Source organism: Amblyomma mixtum, chromosome 8 (assembly GCF_055824585.1).
Source record: "Amblyomma mixtum isolate Tamu chromosome 8, ASM5582458v1, whole genome shotgun sequence".
Lineage (NCBI taxonomy): Eukaryota > Metazoa > Arthropoda > Arachnida > Ixodida > Ixodidae > Amblyomma > Amblyomma mixtum.
Window position 1 is genome coordinate 120,136,041 of NC_143019.1, and position 8,168 is coordinate 120,144,208.

The window sequence follows — 8,168 nt, forward strand, 5'->3', positions numbered from 1 at the left end:
TTTGAAATTTGAGCGCAGCTCATCAGCTGTTTCGCTCCACTACGGCGCCCCTCAGACCTTGAGTCGCTTTGAGATGTTAAACCTCCATAAACTACAAACCATATTTTCTTTTCTCACCATTGGCGTCCTGGGTTGACAAGTGTGCCCTAAACACTTGTCAACCCAGGACGTGTTACTGCAGCTGAATATGGAGGTTATCGATCCCCCTCGCAAACGAAACAGTAGGGCTATACTAGCATTAGATCTGAAGGGGGCTTTCGACAACGTGAAGCATTCCAAGATTCTGGACAATCTACAGGGTACTCACTGCGGAAAGCGTACCTTTAATTACATCAAGGCTTTCTTGCAAGATAGGCAAGCGCACATCAGGATTGGCGACACGAGGTCCGAGGCGATACCCATGGGCACCAGGGGGACGCCTCAGGGAGCAGTCCTTTCTCCACTGCTCTTCAACGTTGCCCTCATGCACCTGCCGGAACAACTTAATGTCATAAGGGGAATCCGCCACGCCCTATACGCGGATGACATAACCATATGGACAACGGAGGGAAACATGGGACAGATGGAGGAGGCCCTCCAAGAGGCTGCCAGTACGGTTGAAAAGTATGCTGAAGAATGCGGACTGCGCTGTTCCCCGGACAAGTCGGAGCTCCTCGTCCTGCGAGGGAAGGGGGATACTGCATCGCTGGAAATCTCGGTCCATGATACACCTATTCCCGAGGTGGAAACAATACGGATTTTGGGGCTGCTCATTAACAACAAGGGTGTGAACGCAGCAGCGATCACCAAGCTCCGAACGGTGTGCGAACAAGTCATCCGTATGATATCTCGGATCACAAGCAAGAAAAACGGCATGCAAGAACAGGATGCCCTTAGACTAATACAGGCCTTTGTCATCTGCAGGATAGTGTACGTGGCCCCGTACCTTCGTTTGAGGAAGACCGATCTAAACCACCTGGACGTTATCATTCGAACGGCTTATAAGAAGGCACTCGGCCTACCCATGAAAGCATCTACGGAGCGTCTACTAAAACTAGGGGTACACAACACGGCTGATGAATTGATTAGCGCCCATCTTACAAGCCAGGTAGTGCGACTGGCCACAACTACGACCGGCCGCAGGGTCTTAGAAGATTTAAACATTAGCTTTCCGCAGCAAGTGGCTGGGAGAAAAGATATACCTAAAGAGTGGAAGAGCAAATTCCTTACGCTTCCGCTTCCCGAAAACATGCACCCGGAGCATCATCATGCTAGACGAGTGGCGAGGAGCAAGAAGATGAACGAGTGTTATTCAACAAAAGAAGGAGCCTTCTTCGTGGACGCTGCGGGTCCTGTACAAGGAATATCAACAATCTCAGTGGTGCACCAAATGCAAGTCGTGGACGGGCTTTCAGTTCGTAACGGGGATACACAGGCTATGGAGGAAGTAGCGATAGCCCTAGCCGCAACGCACTCCGAATCTAAATACATAGTTACAGATTCCCAGGCGGCTTATAGAAACTATATGCGTGGCAGAATCACGCCGCTAGCCTGCAAAATTCTTAGTCAATGTAGGACTTCAGCTGAACGGAAGGAATTAATATGGGTACCAGGTCACCAGGGAGTTGAAGGAAACGAGCGCGCACACGCTTCGGCCCGAGCTTTTCTTCCCCGGCATCCTTCTACGTCCTCCCTTCCTGATTCTGGCTCCCCCTCTCCGCTAACGACATATTCAGAAATATTCCAACATTTGCGCCTTGTAAGGCAGACACTCCCGAGGCCCGCTAAGGGTCTCAGTAAATCAGAGGAATGTCACCTTCGCAGGCTACAAACTATGTCTTTCAATAACCCAGCTACGCTTCACGCCATTGAGCCCGAGTCCTTTTCGGCACAGTGCAAATTTTGTGACCAGAAGGCAAACTTGTACCACATGGTATGGGCTTGTCAGAAAAATGACAGCATTGAGATCATAAATCAGCCATTGCGGGAGGGCTGCGAGGCGGCCCTGTCCAGCTCGGACCTCGAGGAACAACGAGCCCTCGTCGCCAGAACACGGGCAGCGGCGTTCACCAACGGCGTCTCGGACTAGGGACCCGATCAGCCTTCCCTTCAACTAATGCTTTAATAAACGTTTTCATCATCATCATCACCATTGGCATTTGTTTTTTTCCTGTAAATGAGCTGCTTATAAGAATAATTTCTCCGAATAAAAAATATGAGCAGATGCACTTAAGTCTGGTACGTGTGGGAATACGAAAGCATTGCTGTCCGTGTGTGCATTGACACACAGCCGCACACACACAAATAGGTACGACACCATTGGTAACTCCATTCGAAAATTGGCGTTTGAGGAAAGAAAATGGCGCAGTACTACTCTCGCATCTCAGTGGAAACGTCAATCGAGCCTTGAGGAACGAGTCTGGAAACGCATACAACTGAGCATGCATACGTCATCACTTCTAATCTGTCGCAATTTAGCCTGCAAATTTAGCCCCAGCAGACTAACAAGAAATCGTATGACGCTACCCAGAACGCTGTACGACAAAAGTACTCGCCGCGGTGGCTCAGTGGTTAAAGCACTCAATTACTGAGCCAGAGTACCCGAGTTCCATCGAAACGCAAAAGGCACCGGTGTGCTGAGCTGTGTCGCTGCACGTTAAAGATTCCAGGTGGTGGACATCATACCTGAACCCTCCTTTACGGCACCTTTCTTTTCTCTCTTCTCTTACGGTGCGGTTCGGGTGCCCACCGAGATAAGTGAGGCAACTACTGCTCGATTTCTTTTCCTCAAGAATGCGTTGCGTTCAAGGATGTTTCCAACGGGCAAGGCATCGCGCCGAACGGGCGATGGCGTTCCGTGGACTCCCTTCCCCTACCCGAGAGGACTGGGAGGCGGCCCTACTCAGTTGCCAGGAACTATCGGCCCAGCAGGCCCTGGTTCGGCGGACTTGTGTAGCGGTCTCGACCAACGGGATCCCGGAATGAGGGACTCCGACTAGTATTGTAAGGGGTGAGACCCACTATGGGGCCTCTCCCCGAGCACCTCTCTGTACATTACTAAATAAATGCTTTTCTCCTCCTTCTCCTCCTGGGAGAGCGGAAACACGCTGCCGCGTTTCGCTCTAAGGGACTACTATATCCTCCTGAGACCCGAAGTGAATTTGAGTGCACAAAAACTTTGTAGGGTTTCAGAATAAGCTGGTAGGAGTACAAAGGTGAAGAGTGAGAGATATTTGTTCAGCACGATGTCCAATATATTGGACACTAGGACTCTAGCCGTATTTTCCCACCCAGTGGGCATGCCACAAAATACTTCAGATAAAAGCTGTGAAAGTTGTGCGAAAAAATACTTTATTATGACAAAAGTCAAAGTAGGAAAATATACGTCAACTGAATAAAAAAGTTTCGCTGTGCTCACTTGCCCAAATCCAAATCCACCCAAATCCACCGCCTCTCCCGCACTAAACACGGGCGGCTCATACTTGACCGTCTCAACATCAACCCCATAGGCGACGTCCACCCCACGACGCCCATTCCGATAGGGGTCTATAGCCGCCTAGTTATAAAACCAATCCCCAAAAACATGCTACCTGGCCGCCATGATACGCGCCGTCAGCTGAAAGCCCAAGCACTAGATGCCACATACCTTGCCGACGAACACGCAATATACGTAGATGCTGCACGGCAAAGTGCAAACACATACGTGGCTTGTGCAACCACGCCAGTCTACTCTCGTCACCGCCGCCACAGTACTAGCTCACTCTCCGACAGCGGTAGAAGAAACCGCCATCGCGCTGGCCATCGCTGACCCACGTACGCGCACAGTCCTCAGAGACTCCAAAAGAGCAATACAAAATTACTCGGCAGGTTTTATCTGCCACCCCGCTGCACGCATCCTTCGCGGCTGCACTCCCGACCATAAGATCGACCTGGTCTGGGTACCCGCCCACGCGGGAAACTCTGGAAACGAAGGGGTCGACCGACTAGCCCGAGGACTAACCAACCGGGCGGCCGGCCCCGCGGACCCAGACGCTCTTGCCGAGGCTCCCCAGACCTTTGCCGAAATTACCAACCTCTACAGAGAGATGAGACGCCAGTTCCCGCCTCCACACCCCGACTTGAATCGAGCGCAAGTCACCTTGCTCCGCAGGTTGCAGACACACTCTATCCTTAGCCATTCTAGACTTTCACTCATCACAGACGGGGAATACGACCCCGTCTGCCAAAATTGTTACCAGGGAGAAATCGCCACCCAGGCTCACATCCTCTGGGGTTGCGCGGGAAATCCGCCCCCTCGAACCTTACTGCCAGCTCCCTCCGAAGACGGATGGAACCAACTCCTCAGAAGGCCAGACAAGAGCATCCAACTGCCACTCATTTCGTGGGCCCAGGAAGTCGCCCCCACCTGGGGGCCACACCAAGCCCACCTGCACTAAATCCCGCCAATCTATGGCAATAAAGTTGTTTCTCTCTCTGTCTCTCTCTCAGCAACAGAAAGACGAAAATCCATAAATTTCAGTATTTCTTTGCGTTTTCTCTGCTTTGTCTGCATGTCTTGAGTGTATTGAACCCACGAGTTGCTGAGGGCGATATCAAACAAATGAAAAATGCTTCGCGGTCAAAAAATCCTTCAAAGTTCCTTCATGCAGGGAGCCAAAAGGATTCTTGACTGTCACCTCTACATGCACCTGAAGGACCTGAAGGAATCTGCATGGATGCTCTGTTTGCACCGGCGCGTCTCTGAAGGTGCTGAAGGGATCTCCGTTAGCACCTCTGTTTGTACCGGCACGACTTTGAAGGTGCTGAAGGTATCTCCATTAGCAGCTCTGTTTACCGGCGTGACTCTGACGGTCCTGCAGAAATCTGCATGCAGCTGCTCTGTCTGCGGGCGACGTTAGCTTCGACCGTCACCGGCATAGCTGCGAATCGCTTCGGGAAAGTTATAATACTGGCAAGAAGCTTAATTGTACGTTTTAATCGGTTTGTGTGGCACACATCTTGTAGTACCAGCACAACCGCTCACCGGTGGATTTATTTGGCCAGAAAGCAGCTTACGAAATTAGCGGGAACATAGCTGAAACACACGTACGTATGCTCAAACACATACAATATTCGTGCAAATTGCATGATTCTTGCAAGCACGCATTAAGTATATGTGAGCTACTCGCCCTTCCGATAGTGCCTGAAAATTCTTTGCACGGAGGCCATGAATCGCTGTAGAGCTCGCGCTCTCGATCATATGCTCAGCTTTCAAGGATCATCCGGCCGGCTTCACTCGATCCTGGCTCATTTTCGGCAAAACTGTACACATATCATATATCAATATTGGACGGTAAACGTTGTCTCGTAGTGAACTTGACAACTGATGCGTACCAACCAAGCGGTTCGCATAACTGAAGTACTTCTGCGTTTCGTGCGAAGCATATATGGCCACCCATGCAAAGACGGCCGGCCGCTATTCGGCTTTGCTGACTTTTCTTCCCTCGTCCTCGGCGCAGACGATTCCAGGCGCACGGCATAAACTACGGCCAAGTGAAAAAAAAATGTATGTTAGCTGCGCAGTTAATTTTAATCTAGGGAGAACCATCAATTGAGGCGAATGAATTTTTAAAAGGTGCTACGCAATTAATTCTAGCTTAACGCGTTTGTGCGCGTTGCGCACAAAAAGTAGAGCAAATGTGGTATCGGTACGTACGTCGATCATACTTCATACTCAAAACTGATTATGTTCGACCTTTGCGAAATGCATATGCTGCGCACCGCGTGCAGCGAACCCGCCCGCTATCAGGGCAGATTTGCCTCCCATGAAACGCAAAAAGTGCTTGAAGAAATCTATAAGTCATCTACACCAAGACGTTTCGACGTCTACAAGAAGCATAAGCCAGCTTTTATATAGCCGTCCGAAGTCTTGAAGACCTCCTGTATCCTAGGCTAATGCAACGCTATCTGTCGACTAGAAGAGGTTTACTGTGACGTTTTGTAGACTTCTAAGCAAGATCATTTTTAACTATCAAGTAGTTTTTGAGCTCTTTTGTAGCTGTGGTGGTATAATCCTAAAACGTCTCGTCTACATCTATGCAGCATACTTTTTAGCTGTATAGATGTCTTTTAGCCCTTTTGTAGTCTTGGTGATATGATGCTACTATTCATGTAAAAAGAGTACAATGCCAAAATTTTGCTTAGTAAAAGCACAGAAGATACTGCTGATTTTTTTTGTCTCATGCCCCACCTGCCTGGTTCCGAGATTTCGGCTCGGAGGCCAGTGTCTTGGGTGCAAGAACAGGGTGAATATGCCAGGCAACAGGGGCAAGAGACAGCAGAGCAAGCAGATTTTCCCACATGCTCATCTGGTGCAAAAAGTTTTTCCAACACTACAGGGAATTTACATTTTGCTTTCACCTGAGTTCTTATGAATTGCAAAACATCTCACCACAACTGCTCATGAGGCACCATAATGTCTGCTGTAAGAATAAGTTCTTTATGCAAACAAGATGTGCTGTTGCAATGCTGCTGTAGGATCAAATCCTTTGGGAGGGTAAATGCATTCTATAACTGCCTTGTCATGGCAGAACTCTAACCAAAATCAAAGCAAACAACACAAAACAAGCCAGCTAATTTCCAGCACATAAATATTACTGTTGCAAGTGTAGATAAAGAAGTAGCCTTGGTTAAGGAATGAGACTTTTTATTTTCAGTGAAATGCTATTGTACTTCTACAAAGGACTGGAGATTCCAAAACACCAACTCAAGACTTGAACAAAGAACTGCAATATAACGGCTAGGTATAAAATATACGGACTTCTGTTTGGTAGGCACCCATCCAGGCAATTTGTAATGAATTTATCTTGAGCTGCATGCCACAGCATGCATGAAGAAATGCCTTGGTCACTGGGTAAACAAAAACAGAAAGGTCTACTGCAGTTTTTCCCACAAAAGCGAAAAGTCACTATCATAATTCAGTAATCAAGTCTGCAGCAATGACACAAATCTGAGATGATATCTAACACATTTTAAGAACCCTCACTAGCTCAATTGCCAAAAGAAAGCGCAGAAAATATAGAGTAATAAATGCGGCTTGCACTATTGCCTTAACAGGCTTGCCTTAGCAGAACATCTGAGCCATAACTTCGTGTCAGTTTAGAAAAACAAAGTGAGCAGAACTCATACTACTGTTTAGCAAGGCAACATTAAGTAAACCCTGCAACGCAACTCAGAAAAGCTAGTATGCAGCTGACTACTCGAAGCAGACAATCTTGGGACAGCAGCTAATAATGGTACATCTGATGAATCAGTGACCGGTTACAGAGAGAAAAAAACAGCAAACAAAGCTTTCATAAGTAATACATGGAGCATAAAATATGGAAGAAAACTACCAAATTCTAGAGAAAATATGCAACTTTTCGAAGCAAAACCATTGGTGCTTGCAAAAATTGAATGTTCAGGTGTAGTTGCAATACTTGTGGCAGCTATCAGAAATGATAGACTTTGGCACCAGTTTAAATGAGCCTGCAATACAACATGAAGTGGCCCAACAGAGGGCAGCATGCAGATAAGCTTACGCAAGTAGTATAGTGCCAAGGCTACGTGTAAGGAACTGTAGAAACAGTGTGCGGGCATGCAAAAGCACGAAATGATACAAAACTATATTGAATTGCACACAAAAGCGCTTACCAAACAAACATGACGACGCAGCAGTCTCTGTCACCTAACTTCCTTTATGCCAGTACAATATAAATCAACACAAACGTTGGCTGCAGCATTCTAGAAATGAGTAAGGAACACAGAATGAGATAGTGCCGCAGGGGAGAGGATGCAGACACGTTTACCTAGAGAACAAAGAGCGGCAGTCTTGTTGCACACAAAAGCAGTTACCAAACAAACATGATGAGGCAGCAGACTCTGCCACCTAACTTCCTTTCTGGCAGTACAATATAAATCAACACAAACGTTGGCTGCAGCATTCTAGAAATGAGTAAGGAACACAGAATGAGATAGTGCCGCAGGGGAGAGAATGCAGACACGTTTACCTAGAGAACAAAAAGCGGCAGTCTTGCTGCACACAAAAGCACTTACCAAACAAACATGACGAGGCAGTAGACTCTGCCACCTAACTTCCTTTATGCCAGTACAATATAAATCAACACAAACGTTGGCTGCAGCATTCTAGAAATGAGTAAGGAACACAGAAT